Source organism: Schistocerca cancellata, chromosome 6, assembly GCF_023864275.1.
Source record: "Schistocerca cancellata isolate TAMUIC-IGC-003103 chromosome 6, iqSchCanc2.1, whole genome shotgun sequence".
NCBI lineage: Eukaryota > Metazoa > Arthropoda > Insecta > Orthoptera > Acrididae > Schistocerca > Schistocerca cancellata.
In genome coordinates, this window is record NC_064631.1 from 559859312 (window position 1) to 559875039 (window position 15728).

At 40.6% G+C, this 15728-nt stretch overlaps 1 pseudogene; it reads left to right on the forward strand.

Moving 5' to 3' along the window:
• The first annotated feature begins 9182 nt into the window (after positions 1 to 9182).
• LOC126089743 (5S ribosomal RNA) lies at positions 9183 to 9300 on the forward strand (annotated as a pseudogene).
• The last annotated feature ends 6428 nt before the right edge of the window (positions 9301 to 15728 follow it).

Consider the following 15728-nt stretch of genomic DNA (forward strand, 5'->3'; position numbering starts at 1 on the left):
GGTCGCGTGGAGTTAGAGGCGCCATGTAACTAATTGCTCGGCCCCTCCCGCCGGAGGTTCGAGTCTTCCCTCGGGCACGTGTGTGTGTGTGTGTGTGTGTGTGTGTGTGGTTCTTGGCATAAGTTAGTTTAAGTTAGTCTAGGGTCCAATGACCTCAGCAGTTTGATCCCTTAGGAATTCTCACACATTTGTGCCTTGAGTAGGGAAGACCGGGGACAAAAGTAAAAGGGTATGAAAGTAACATCCCTCCCTTACCTTCGCATGTAGCTGCGAAAATCACGTGATTCAAACAACGTATTCCGTTCATGTTTCCCAACTGCCTATCAATTGTTGACCGGTATTGCAGAATCTCTGTTGAGTGTGGCGCAGTAAAACGTGTTTTCAGTGTCTCACGTAAGTTTTCTCAATTTTCTCAGTTTTGTGATAACGGTGGCATTACGGTGTAAACGTAAGTCTACTGTAATAATTTAATTATGAGAAACTTTCAGTTTTATGAAACCATTATCAACTTCTTCATTACTTGTGTAGATTGTGTCTAAATTATCAATTAAAAGGAAAAGCGTGGTCGGGACAAACGAAACATTACTGCTGGGGACGAAAGTAAGAGCGTTTCTTTCGTCCCCGTAACTGAAAAAGTATTATTAGCTGCGGGTTGTTAAGACATTGCTTTCCCCGAAAGTCGATAATATTTTTTTTCTTTTGTGCATTACCTTGTCATAGTTGGTATGTATTATTTATTTCAACTATTCTTTATCTGATAATACGTCACATTGTTTCTTCATTCATTTTGCTACGGTTTTATATTCTATATTGTACGAATATGAATGTTCTGGTTCTATATGCTTTGTAAATCTTTGGTTAGGCTAGGAGAAGTACTGCGTCAGAGAGAGAGCGAACAACTATCGATAGTGAGCGTGCGAGTTGTTGTGGTACGTGGACGGTTCGCGGGTGGAAAAACGTGGGAAAGTTCGGCGTGAAAGACGGTGACACGTGGAGGAACAATTAATTACAATGCGTCCGCTGTGTTAATAGGAGATCTTGCACTATTAAGTGAACAGTAAAACCTGAAAAGTATATCGAGTGTTTGCGGTAACAAACTGTGTGAACTTGTGACAATTAGCCATGAATCAGACACTATTGTCGTGTGGAGACACTAACTGTTAGAATTGCGTGAAAGAGGAACAAACCAAAATGTTAAGTAAAAGAACAGTGCTGTGATTTGATCAAGAAACATTTATTATATCGTCCAAACTGTCTTAAAGACGACGACGTAAATTGAACTGATGTTTAATGGACTGTTATAGTGAGAAACATATGTGACTGCTTTCCTGTGGCAACACGGTGAAAGAACTGTGCGAAGTATTGGCATTAACCGGATATATATCGTAAATACTAAAGACACTGCATAATTCCGACCTACCCGCACCGCGTGATTAATAAACTTTTAATAGCAAAACGTCGCGCGAGTAACGACAACGCACACACTGGAACTATTATTATCGCGCCAGTGCTGCCAGCTGATTGACGTGGACCACCGCCGTAACTGGAATATTAATGAAACAGGAGGATCCATCATTATCTTCACGCCACGAACCAGGATTCACTTCACACATCGTCCGCGCGGACCACCGCTGACGCCATCGCACTGCCTGCAGCAACAGTTAAGACATTAAAAGAAAATTATTACGCTCTCTCTCATTTCAAAATTAAAGACAATTGCAGTTAAATTATCTATTTTAAAAATACTGTCACAATATCTCAATTTTGTTTAGTTGCAATAAATATTCTTTCCATTATTTAGTCTTGTTGACAGTGTTGAAAACCCGCCAAATTAAAGTTCAATTAATAATTTTCTTTCAAAATTCTTCTCAGACATTTTGATGCTCATTATAATTTTATTTTAATGTTTGTTTGTAACTTCTTTTGGAGGGAGTACATATTTTATTTTTTCGTGTAGTAAAATTAGCTACCATAAAATTACGTATATTACCAGCTGATGCTGTCCGCCATTACTGCTTGAAGACTGCACCTATTTTCTCATTGGCTGTCAGCTTCAAAACAAAATTACGTATTTCGTGGGCATCTAGCAGAAGTGCGATGTCTATGTAGGCCCCTACAATAATTAGTTTTTACTTTTGCAGGTTTACTGGAATTATATTGACTGTAATTGTTCATTTGGCCCCTGTTAAAGTGATTTATCGCTTCTATGTAATAATTGTACTGAATTACCTAATTTTTTTATTATGTAAAAATTGGCATACCATATTTAGATTAAAATGGACGTCTTATTAGCCTCACAAGATTCTGCACTTTCTGACAAAGACTATGCCAATTTTTTTTCTTTTCTTTTCGTCTATGACTAACAAGGGTAGTCAGATTCCTTGTATAGGTCAGGTTTTATTATTTAAAAGGGTTTTTTTAGAAGTAGGGAACCAGTTTCTTTACAGAGTCCCCTGTATTTTTTCGTTAGCAAACAGTAAATTAGGTATGATACTATTAAGAGCAGCAGTATCTAGCTGAACAAACTCGTTATTACTGAGCAGACTCGTTATTTACTCAGTTATTTCGTTACAGGGAATTATGCCGCGAACACGTGTTAGGACGACTACAAGAGGGCTAACTTCTACTACTGTATATCAAACTGTTACCGGTAATGTTGCAAATTATATTATAAGTATTAGAGCAGCATCATAGAAACACAATGTATGCCATGTGACATTGCATTGGTACATTAAAAAGAAAGAGAAACATATGAGTGATTGCAGCACACCAATGCCTCGTGTTGGATATAGAAGTGTTAAACGAGTGTTCTCTGATGGACAAGAAAAAATTATAACTGAATATGTGATCAAATCGGTGGAGATATTTTACGGACTTTGCCTTAAGGATATCCGTAAATTAGCTCACGAACTGGCAACGACAAACAATATACGACTTCCATCAACGTGGGTGGACAATCAAAATGCTGGTCCAGACTGCTTTTCAGCATTCATGAAGAGGGATCCCCAGTTGTCTATTCGGTCGCCTCAACCCACAAGTCTTGCTCGAGCAAGGAGCTTTAATCCGACAAATGTGAATGCCTTTTTCAACAACCTAGCTAGTTATGGAGAGATATAAGTTAGAGCCCATGGACACCTGGAATATGGACGAGACAGGTGTCACCACTGTTCAGAAATCAAACAGGATTGTTGATAAATGCGAAATAAAGCAGGTAGGAGCTATCACGTCGGCTGAAAGAGGCGCTCTTGTGACTGTTGCTATTGCCATCAATGCTCAGAGAAACAGTACACCATAACTCTTTCTATTCCCTCGCTTGAGGCATCATGACCATTTTATTCGAGACAGTCCTACTGGTTGCACTGGAGCAGGAAATGCGAGTGGCTGGATGCAAGAGGAAGAATTTCTGTTATTCTTGCTCCATTTCGTAAAATTTGCTAAACCAACTCCTGAGCACAACTGTTTACTGCTTCTCGACAATCACGAATCTCACATATCCATCAGAAGCCTGAATTTTTGCAAAAGCAAGCAGACTGTTATGCTGTTTCCCACCGCACTGTACACACAGGATGCAGCCTCTAGACCGTTCAGTTACGGTCCATTGAAATAGATGGTGAATGCTTTTGCTGACAACTGGATCAAGAATCATCCTGGAAGGACCATGTCAATTTAGGACATCCCTTCAATTGTAAGGGAAGCACTTCCACTTGCTGCAACTCCTAAAAACTTTGCAGCAGGTTTCACTGCACAGGGATAGTACCATTTAATAGGAATGTATTCAGTGAAATCGATTTTTCACCATCTTCTGTCACTGATCGCCCAGCACAAGGTTCCAATTATGGAAAGCAAACTATGTCCTTAGCAGAATCATTAGCGATTTCTAGTGACCTATCTGAAGCAGGGAGGACATCTAATCCTGATCCAGTAGCAATATGAGAGAAACACTTTCAAATGTCACTACCTGTGCTCCAGGACCTAGTGGTTTACAATCATCTTCTTCAGTCCGCGCAGCCTTTTCACCCGAAGGTGAATCAGGTCCAAGGCAAGAAACAAGAAAAGGAAGAAAAAGGAGAAAGTCTGCTATTTTGACCTATAATTCAGAGAAACTGGCTATAGAAGAAAAGCTAAAGGCCCGTCCCCAGGCGAAAAAAGCGGAAAAGAAGCTAAATTTAAAAAGCAGCCGGCCAAGAGTGCGAAAGCAGAAAACACCTGAAGAATCACCATCGGGAGCCAACGACAGCTACTGCCTTGTATGTGTCGAGCCTTTCAGCCACATTCGTCCCAAAGAGAAGTGGATTCAGTGTTGGGAATGTAAGGGTTGGTCTCGTATTGCTTATACCAAAAAAAGGGGGGGGGGGATATTAACGTGTGCGACAGTTGTGAATCTGAATAGGACTAAGATATGCATTACTTTCCTCATTTATCAACTCACTGAACATTTACTCATAAATCCTGAATTCGTTCAGAGCTATTAATTGCTATTTCAATTAATAAAATCATTGTAAACGAATGATAATTGAAGTTTATTGATGTTTAATTAATGTTTTGTAATGGTAATGTACTTTAAGTTACTGTATGAGTCCTTTAGGTAATAAAATGTGGCTTAACTTATTATGTTACTTTCGTAACCTACCTCAGTTACTATCGTCCACGGTAACAGGGACAAAAGTAACAGCTACGCTGATGCCTTAAAATTAGTTTTACAAATACCAAATATATGTAATTTTGTGGAAACTAAATTAGTTTGTGTTAGGAAAACTTAAGAGAACACACACATTAGTTCCTTTTGTTTCAAAAGTTTATAGGGAAGTAATAAAAAATGCAATATGCAAAATGTTACTTTTGTCCCCGATCTCCCCTATATACAAACTAATGTTATTTGTGGTTGTCCGCCTGTCGTTGGGCATCAGCAACAAATTTGATTATGTCATTGATAACAACGAATGGCTATATAAGGAACAAAAGTAACACAGTCCTATAATAATGTTATTTTTAACTTATTTCTATGGCACAACATCAAATAAATCGTATGAATGTTAAAAAACTGCAAAAATTGGTTGTCTGTTCTGCCGATCTCATGTTTTATTATTACAATCTGTTATGGTTTCTAGATACTTGAAAATGGCACATATGCAGAAGCTGCAATAGTGAAATAAGAGCAATCAAGCCCGGATCTGTAGGGGGAGGGGGAGGGGGAAAGGGGCAGCAGACCAAGGTATCTGCCCCAGGTGACAATTTCTGACAATTTCAGTAGCGCCAAATTTATGTTCGTGAAGAAAAGAACCTGGCTTCACAAAGCGCCCAGCATCAAGCGCACGTTGGTCTATCGATTAGTCATATGCTTTTGAAACGCATCCCTACTGGTTTTTGAACACATTCTAAGTTGATTTCTGAACGAATCATAACTTTATTTTTGATCGCATAGATAGTGTACGTGATGTGTCTGAGAGGGGAATCCCCATTGCATCAAGAAAGAAAAAAACTTTCAATCAGACAAAAGGGACGGGACTATACTAGCTGAGTCGAATAAACCCGAACGGGTGAATGTCGTTGAATGGGTGTGCGAATGATGAGCGTTGCTATAATTCTTAGCGAAATTCATAGATTCAGACTACCAGAGTGGAAATAAACGACTAACAGGAACAACAGGTAAGAAAGATTGCATATTATCTGCTCGGTTATCCAAGAAGATGAAATTTTGTCAGAAAACTTTTGCCAGATCGCTGCACTACTAAGGACCAGTTGTACAGTCCCTGATTAGCAGTCGCTTAAGTTCTGTTCTCGGCGTACCGCGGAAAACGCGTTGTACGAATACGTAATAACGCCTAACCGGAGAATAAATGTGGGATAACTAAACCGGTGATTCTGGCAGGGTCAGTGAAGTTAACAAGAGAATAAGTGGAAGAATATGACGATTCCAAATCTATATACAAATTTCGTACTGCTACAATTTTTTGATCTCACGCTTGAGAAACTGGAGCATATGAATGAAATGTGAAACTATTTCCTACCATAAGGATTTTTGCTTGTAATAGGCATAACAGGCATTTGTATTGGTACTTCGTAAGTTATATTCTGTCATATTATTTATGTAAATGAAATGGATAAACGTGGCCATTTGTGCCAAAACAGTCTCGCTTATTTGACGGGTGTTACAATTGCTACAATATCAGAAGGGCCTATTTCGTTTTGTCTGGCAGACAGTGACAAAATAAACGTAAACAAATCGAGAAACCACATCAACTGTTGGGTACTATGCGTATTAACTGCTTTTTCAAGTATCGGACAACGACGTTTTAAGCACATTTTGATTTTTCATATAGCAAAACATTTGACGAACTTTGACGAGGTAATATATTCTATTGCAGAAAGGAAAGCACGCCGTGTAAAGCTGTAGCAAGATTAGAGAGAAAAAATGCTGTGACCTAAGGACTGAAGAAATGTGTACTCTCTTTATGCTTGCTATGTTTAGTTTTATGCCACACAAAAGAGAAATTTATTATCCAATAGACAATAAAGAGCGCAAATTTTTTGAAGAGTTCTTATTTTCCCTGTCACATATAATCCCATCTAGTATTAATTGTGAGTCTTTTTTTTAAGGGGGGTAGGAGGTCAGACCGACCGACTGGGAGTAGGAGAGGCATCACAGGACATTTTAATTTCCACAGTCCTGAAAACAGGTTTGAGGGCTTTCATTACGAGCTATACACGTTTGAATTCCACACAACGAAATACAGTGACGTGTGATAGAAGAACTCTGTGTGAAGAGCTGTGGCACTGCAGTTTGACACACTTACATTTCCTGAAACATATGTGTTTTACATGTCAAACTCTTCACAAAGGTGTGCGCTACAAAATGAACATATTTTTGAAACATTGATCATTGATTTTTTTTAAATTGTTGACAATCTTTCTCAAACGTTTGAGTGGGAGGGGCGGAGGGGGGGGGGAGGAAGGGAGCCACTGTCAAGTTTCTGCCCTGGTTCGGAAATACTGGAGGTCCGGGCTGAGAACAGTAAAACCTAAAAGCTAGTATGACATCATTTAAAAAAAATATAGAACTTATTGGCTCATAATATACGAAATTAATAATTTTATTTAAGGTGGCCAGCTTTTTAACGTTGACAGATTTACTTGCATGTTGTTGCAAAAGAAACAGTGTGAGTATCACAAAACAAACTAAGTCAGGATCTGATTGGGAACCAAATGACAGTGGCAAGCTACAAAACAGATTGAGACTCACTTAGTTTTCCTGAATTAAAATCTTCATCTTAAGTTGAAGCAGGCATTGTTGAGGACGAATTTCGAAAACAATTCCTCAAATTTCTGCAGAAGAATAACCAGTTGATTGCGATCTTGATGGCCCTCTTGAACCACACTATTCCAGAGATAGTGTTGTATGCTGAAACTTTAGATATGTCTTCAGGTTTGATGCCGAACCAGAAGAGCAGCAAACTATGCTGATACTTACAGCGTTTTACTTTTATCTACCTAGTTTGGTAAAATGATACCATGTATCACCTGAAACTGTTCTACACGAAGGTGAAATGGTTGACTTATGTCCTGCAGCTTTGAAAAATACATTATATTGAAAAATGAAAATACTTAGCATAAAGATGGCCAGCCGGTGTGGCCAGGCGGTTCTAGGTGGTAGAGTCTGGAACCGTGCTACCGCTACGGTCGCAGGTTTGAATCCTGCCTCGGGCATGGATGTGTGTGATGTCCATAGGTTAGTTAGGTTAAGGTAGTTCTAAGTTCTAGGGGACTGATAACCTCAGAAGTGAAGTCCCATAGTGCTCAGAGCCATTAGAACCATTTGAATTATAAAGATGCACTTCTTAAATAGTAGTAACTTAACATGAGAACAAATTTACATGCAGTGCATTCTATAATCTATAAATTCACTCATATATTTGTAAAATTTAATGATATAATATACATACCGTTATTATTACAATGAACAGTATCCATGGTGAGCTGAACTTGAATGGAGAGCATTGCGTCAAATATCCAAGTCGAACTGGTGAACTGAAACTGTGAACACGACAAGAATACTGCAAACAGAATCACTGAGTGAGCCAAAAACGAAAAAGACCAAGGTGACACCTGAGTCACCTTCTGAACTGCTTCACATATCACTGTGAGCTGTGGGTGGCTGTCAGGTGCCGAATCAGTGAGTGAGTGAATAGTGCATGACTCGTGAGTCACCTGTGATCCGAATCAGTGAGTGAATCAAGAGCACAGTGCCTTGTGAGTCACTTGCAATTCACTCCGTGCTGAGTCGGGAGCAGTCGGGGAGTCAAGTCTTTTGCTCTGCAGAGCATTGTCTCTCACAATGAAGCACCAAATAAGCTGACACAGCAACTCCTTGCAAAGAGCCTTTTCAAATCAAAAGCAGAAATAAAAGGTGAGGAAGTATTTTCTGAGTTGATGTAGTGTTCTAAGGGAGTGATCTTTGTTTTCTGTTCCTTTTATGGCTGACAGAAGCTGTTTACAACAGTACAGTAGTTTATATAAACATATACATGACAAGCTTAGTAGAGCATACTTTTTTGCAGTATAGTCTGTCATAGTAACTAATTCAGCATTTTGGTTGGAATGGTATTACAGCAGCCTGTCCTAGGATCTTCTTTACACACACTTATGTCACTGTAGAGGATTTTCAGATGTGAGGCGCTACCACTCCTTTCTTCCAAGTCACCAATCTCTCACTCCATGAAAGGATCTAACTCTTTGAATCAGTACAGTCAATCGTTCATCTCTTTTACACACACACACACACACACACACACACACACACACACACACACACACACACACACACATATTACTCCATCACCAAAGTGACGAGTCCTTTATGACTCATGACGCATCTTATCGACCGACCCCTTCTTTTAGTTCAGTTGTTCCATAAATTTATTATTTCCCCATTTAGATTTGGCACGTCAGAATCTGTTATATGAACTATCAAATCTTCAGCATTCTTCTGAATTGTTTATCGTCATGTTTCACTTATGTTCAAAGCTATGCTCAAGATCTTCAAAAACAGACTTCATAACACTTAAATGTATATTCGAAGTTAACAAATTTCTCTTTTTGAGAAACGCCTTTTTGCGAGTACCAGTCTGCAGTTTGTATACGCGGTTATTTAGCCATCATCAATTATTCTGGTGCCTACATAGTTAGGCAACGGCCTTGCCACAGTGGATACACCGGTTCCCGTCAGATCATCGAAGTTAAGCGCTGTCGGGCGTGGCCGGCACTTGGATGGATGACCATCCGGGCCGCCATGCACTGTTGCCATTTTTCTGGGTGCACTCAGCCTCGTGATGCCAATTGGGGAGCTAATCGACAGAATAGTAGCGGCTCCGGTCAAAGAAAACCATCGTACCGACCGGGACAGCGGTGTGCTGACCACACGCCCCTCCTATCCGCATCCTTATCTGACGATGACAAGGGGGGTCAGATGGGCCACTTGTAGCCTGAAGACGGAGTGCAACATAGTAAGACTTATGGGCCACTTTTAGTGTGTCATTTCCTGACCTAAAACCCTTAATATAATCTTATTTAATTCTATTACGTCCCATTACCCTTGTTTTACTTGCTTACTTCACACGTTTGCACCTTACTAAGCCTTCTGGCTGTGAGCATTACCTACTAAAGGGTAGACACAGATGGCGCTCTGGTAGCTATACCACTTCGCTATCTACTGGTGCACGACGTTGAAACCATTACCAGTACATCAACTTCCTCCAGGTAGCATATGCCATCATCGGATCAAAATCGACGTCGTGTTTCCAGGAGGACTCGTTTTTTCCGACAGAGTGTCTACCTGCAACGACCGAGTGAAATATCTGGCTGTTACAGCCAGTGAATGATCCCTGCAGAAGGCGAATTTCATTCCTAATTCACTCATATTAATTAATGTTCAAATACAAGAACGACAGATGATTTTTGCTGTATCTTTTCTGGTGAAGGGATTGTGCAATGTGTGAATGCATATTTATTTCATGTATCAACCGTCTTCCTTTTCCATTATTTCATACACCTACCAGCTTCCATTCTTACCTTCCTTCCAGTCCCACAGATAATCTCTGGTTAGGCAATGTCTGTGAGCTTGTGTGATTGATATCGACTAATGAGGAAAGTTAAGATTTTCTTGAGTAGTCATTACGGTAGTATCCATTCCGCTATCTTTTTCCAGAGGAGTCTCTTAGTTTCTTCTTACCCACGAATCAGAGTAATTCCCGCCTTCTGATTCTGAAAGCTTTCTCTAGAGCATTCGGTTGAGTTGTTTCCTTGAAGGAAAAAAACGCTCTGCGGCGATAAAGGCCTCCGCTGACCATCTTAATACCAGCAGTCAAGATCCTGATGCTGACCTATTGATGCTCCGGAACATAGATTAACGTGATGTGCTTCGGTTAGTGCAGTGAAGTGTTACCTGTGTAGCAGAATTTCACTGCATTCAACTACTAGAACATTTAGGAATATTATTATTGAATTGCAGTGAGTAAATGTAGTTATTATCCGATGAAACATGTGGTCAAGCATTTGGCTTATCTTGCGATGAAGGTAGCGTTGTGCACCTAACAATGACCTCTCATTTGGATAATTACACGCAGTACTACCGTCTATCACGTTAACTGCTATAAAAGTTGCACCTCTATCGGATTCATTTTCAATGTTTTGAATAACCTTTATTTCGTCCTTGTGAACCACGTCAAGCATGGGTATGAATTCCAATATGCCATGCAAATATACAAAAGTGGAAATCAGTGTAAAGGCAGGGTTCCAATGAAAGTACTAGTACAATGTCTGAAGCAAACATGTATCGAATTAATTATGGCAGTAGTAGATACACATAAGACAAACATTCATGACGGAATTACATGGTTTCTTTCATAACAGAAGCCGACCGGTTCTTGGCGCTTCAGTCTGGAACCGAGCGACCGCTACGGTCACAGGTTCGAATCTTGCCTCGGGCTTGGATATGTGTGATGTCATTAGGTTAGGTAGGTTTAAGTAGTTCTAAGTTCTAGGGGACTGATGACCTCAGATGTTAAGTCCCATAGTGCTCAGAGCTATTTGAACCATTTCATAACAGGAGTGACAAAACAAGGCGTTTGCATTTTCTGGTATAGAAATTGGTATAAACGCACTGCCTGTCCCGTTGTGTTATTGCACTGTTAGTACTTTGTGCAACCCCTGTTTTTCGTAACTACATCAAAAATTCTCTTCGGCGTTGATTGTTACATTTTGTACTCCTTCCAGTGAAATCGCTTTTTTCAGCTCACGTAAGACTTGTGTCTCAAATTGCATTCCATTGCGATAAACATGCCTTGCGAATATTCCCCGAAGATTTTCAATGGAGGTCAAATCTGGGCTACGTGCAGACCAGGTAAGACCTCGATAACTGTTCGGTTGTGGAGGAAAGATGCACAAATGCAATATCGTACTGAAACATCGGACTTCCGTCCGCTGGGCCCTCGTACATTCTAATCAATTTTGTCTCTAGCATCGCAGTGTAGGTGTAAGAGTTCATTCTGGTGTTCAGCCAACCAATGTGTGATTTGCCTTTAGCACAGAAGGCTGCCCAAATCATAACGCTTTCACCACCAAAATATTTGCTCATTCTTACTTGCTGCTCTGTTCTCAGATAATTGACAATAATATTGAAATCCATCTGCCCCATCTAAATTAAACTTCTTCTCATTACTGAAAATCGCTTCATCCCATTCTGAAGACCATGACATACGTTTCTCAGCAAATTCCGATTACTCGGTTTAGTTTTGGTGTTATAGCAGCCGGCCGCGGTGGCCGTGTGGTTCTAGGCACTTCAGTCCGGAACCGCGTGACTGCTACGGTCGCAGGTTCGAATCCTGCCTCGGGCATGGATGTGTGTGATGTCCTTAGGTTAGTTAGGTTTAAGTAGTTCTGAGTTCTAGGGGACTGATGACCTCAGATATTGAGTCCCATAGTGCTCAGAGCCATTTGTTATAGCAGGTTTTTGCAGTCTTTCCGTGAATGCAATTTGTTTGTTATTTGACAAACTTTGTTGTAAATGTCTAGCAGTTACTGGCAATTGTAAAACAGCAACAAGTTGGGCAGAATAATATTTCGTGCCTCCTTGTTTGCTCAGAAGTACTCGTTTCGATGCATCAAACAATTTTCTACTTCACCCGTATTTTCCGTTATATCCATATCGTGTGCCTAATCTAAAGAAATTATCAATCACTGCACTTGAACAGTCCAACTTCTTGTCGACTTGACGATTAGAGTGTCTTATTTCCTTGTACCTCCCCCCATGAACCATGGACCTTGCCGTTGGTGGGGAGGCTTGCGTGCCTCAACGATACAGATAGCCGTACCGTAGGTGCAACCACAACGGAGGGGTATTTGTTGAGAGGCCAGACAAACGTGTGGTTCCTGAAGAGGGGCAGCAGCCTTTTCAGTAGTTGCAGGGGCAACAGTCTGGATGATTGACTGATCTAGCCTTGTAACACTAACCAAAACGGCCTTGCTGTGCTGGTACTGCGAACGGCTGAAAGCAATGGGAAACTACAGCCGTAATTTTTCCCGAGGGCATGCAGCTTTATTGTATGGTTAAATGATGATGGCGTCCTCTTGGGTAAAATATTCCGGAGGTAAAATAGTCCCCCATTCGGATCTCCGGGCGGGGACTACTCAAGAGGACGTCGTTATCAGGAGAAAGAAAACTGGCATTCTACGGATCGGAGCGTGGAATGTCAGATCCCTTAATCGGGCAGGTAGGTTAGAAAATTTAAAAAGGGAAATGGATAGGTTAAAGTTAGATATAGTGGGAATTAGTGAAGTTCGGTGGCAGGAGGAACAAGACTTCTGGGCAGGTGAATACAGGGTTATAAATACAAAATCAAATAGGGGTAATGCAGGAGTAGGTTTAATAATGAATAAAAAAATAGGAGTGCGGGTAAGCTACTACAAACAGCATAGTGTACACATTATAGTGGCCAAGATAGACACGAAGCCCATGCCTACTAGAGTAGTACACGTTTATATGCCACCTAGCTCTGCAGATGACGAAGAAATTGAAGAAATGTATGATGATATAAAAGAAATTATCCAGGTAGTGAAGGGAGACGAAAATTTAATAGTGATGGGTGACTGGAATTCGAGTGTAGGAAAAGGGAGAGAAGGAAACATAGTAGGTGATATGGCTTGGGGCTAAGAAATGAAAGAGGAAGTCGTCTGGTAGAATTTTGCACAGAGCATAACTTAATCATAACTAACACTTGGTTCAAGAATCATAAAAGAAGGTTGTATACATGGAAGAATCCTGGAGACACTAAAAGGTATCGTATAGATTATATAATGGTAAGACAGAGATTTAGGAACCAGGTTTTAAATTGTAGGACATTTCCAGGGGCAGATGTGGACTCTGACCACAATCTATTGGTTATGAACTGTAGATTAAAACTGAAGAAATTGCAAAAAGGTGGGAATTTAAGGAGATGGGACCTGGATAAACTGACTAAACCAGAGGTTGTACAGAGTTTCAGGGACAGCATAAGGGAACAATTGACAGGAATGGGGGAAAGAAATACAGTAGAAAAAGAATGGGTAGCTCTGAGGGATGAAATAGTGAAGCCAGCAGAGGATCAAGTATGTAAAAAGACAAGGGCTAGTAGAAATCCTTGGGTAACAGAAGAAATATTGAATTTAATTGATGAAAGGAGAAAATATAAAAATGCAGTAAATGAAGCACGTCTCAAAAATGAGATCGACAGGAAGTGCAAAATGGCTAAGCAGGCATGGCTAGAGGACAAATGTAAGGATGTAGAGGCTTATCTCACTAGGGGTAAGATAGATACAGCCTACAGGAAAATCAAAGAGACCTTTGGAGAAAAGAGAGCCACTTCCATGAATATCAAGAGCTCAGATGGAAACCCAGTTCTAAGCAAAGAGGGGAAAGCGGAAAGGTGGAAGGAGTATATAGACGGTCTGTACAAGGCCGATGTACTTGAGGCCAATATTATGGAAATGGAAGAGGATGTAGATGAAGATGAGTTGGCAGATACGATACTGCGTGAAGAGTTTGACAGAGCACTGAAAGACCTGAGTCGAAACAAGGCCCCGGGAGTAGACAACATTCCATTGGAACTACTGACGGCTTTGGGAGAGCCAGTTCTGACAAAACTCTATCATCTGGTGAGCAAGATATATGAGACAGGCGAAATACCCTCAGACTTCAAGAAGAATATAATAATTCTAATCCCAAAGAAAGCAGGTGTTGACCGATGTGAAAATTACCGAACTATCAGTTTAATAAGCCACAGCTGCAAAATACTAACGCGAATTATTTACAGACGAATGGAAAAACAGGTGGAAGCCAACCTGAGGGATGATCAGTTTGGGTTCCGTAGAAATGTTGGAACACGTGAGGCAATACTGACCTTACGACTTATCTTAGAAGAAAGATTAAGGAAAGGCAAACCTACGCTTCTAGCATTTGTAGACTTAGAGAAAGCTTTTGACAATGTTGACTGGAATACTCTCTTTCAAATTCTAAAGGTGGCAAGGGTAAAATACAGGGAGCGAAAGGCTATTTACAATTTGTACAGAAACCAGATGCCAGTTATAAGAGTCGAGGGGCATGAAAGGGAAGCAGTGGTTGGGAAGGGAGTGAGACAGGGTTGTAGCCTCTCTCCGATGTTATTCAATCTGTATATTGAGCAAGCAGTAAAGGAAACAAAAGAAAAATTCGGAGTAGGTATTAAAATCCAGGGAGAAGAAATAAAAACTTTGAGGTTCGCCGATGACATTGTAATTCTATCAGAGACAGCAATGGACTTCGAAGAGCAGCTGAACGGCATGGACAGTGTCTTGAAAGGAGGATATAAGATGAACATCAACAAAAGCAAAACGAGGATAATGGAATGTAGTCGAATTAAGTCGGGTGATGCTGAGGGAATTAGATTAGGAAATGAGATACATAAAGTAGTACAGGAGTTTTGCTATTTGGGGACCAAAATAACTGATGATGGTCGAAGTAGAGAGGATATAAAATGTAGACTGGCAATGGCAAGGAAAGCGTTTCTGAAGAAGAGAAATTTGTTAACATCGAGTATAGATTTAAGTGTCAGGAAGTCGTTTCTGAATGTATTTATATGGAGTGTAGCCATGTACGGAAGTGAAACATGGACAATAAATAGTTTGGACAAGAAGAGAATAGAAGCTTTCGAAATGTGGTGCTACAGAAGAATGCTGAAGATTAGATGGGTAGATCACATAACTAATGATGAAGTACTGAATAAAATTGTGGAGGAGTATGTGGCACAACTTGACAAAAAGAAGGGACCGGTTAGTAGGACATGTTCTGAGGCATCAAGGGATCACAAATTTAGCGCTGGAGGGCAGCGTGGAGGGTAAAAAAAAAAAAATGGTTCAAATGGCTCTGAGCACTATGGGACTCAACTGCTGTGGTCATAAGTCCCCTAGAACTTAGAACTACTTAAACCTAACTAACCTAAGGACAGCACACAACACCCAGCCATCACGAGGCAGAGAAAATCCCTGACCCCGCCGGGAATCGAACCCGGGAACCCGGGCATGGGAAGCGAGAACGCTACCGCACGACCACGAGATGCGGGCAAAGTAGGAGGGTAAAAACCGTAGAGGGGGGGACCAAGAGATGAATACACTAAACAGATTCAGAGGGATGTAAGTTGCAGTAGGTACTGGGAGATGAAGGA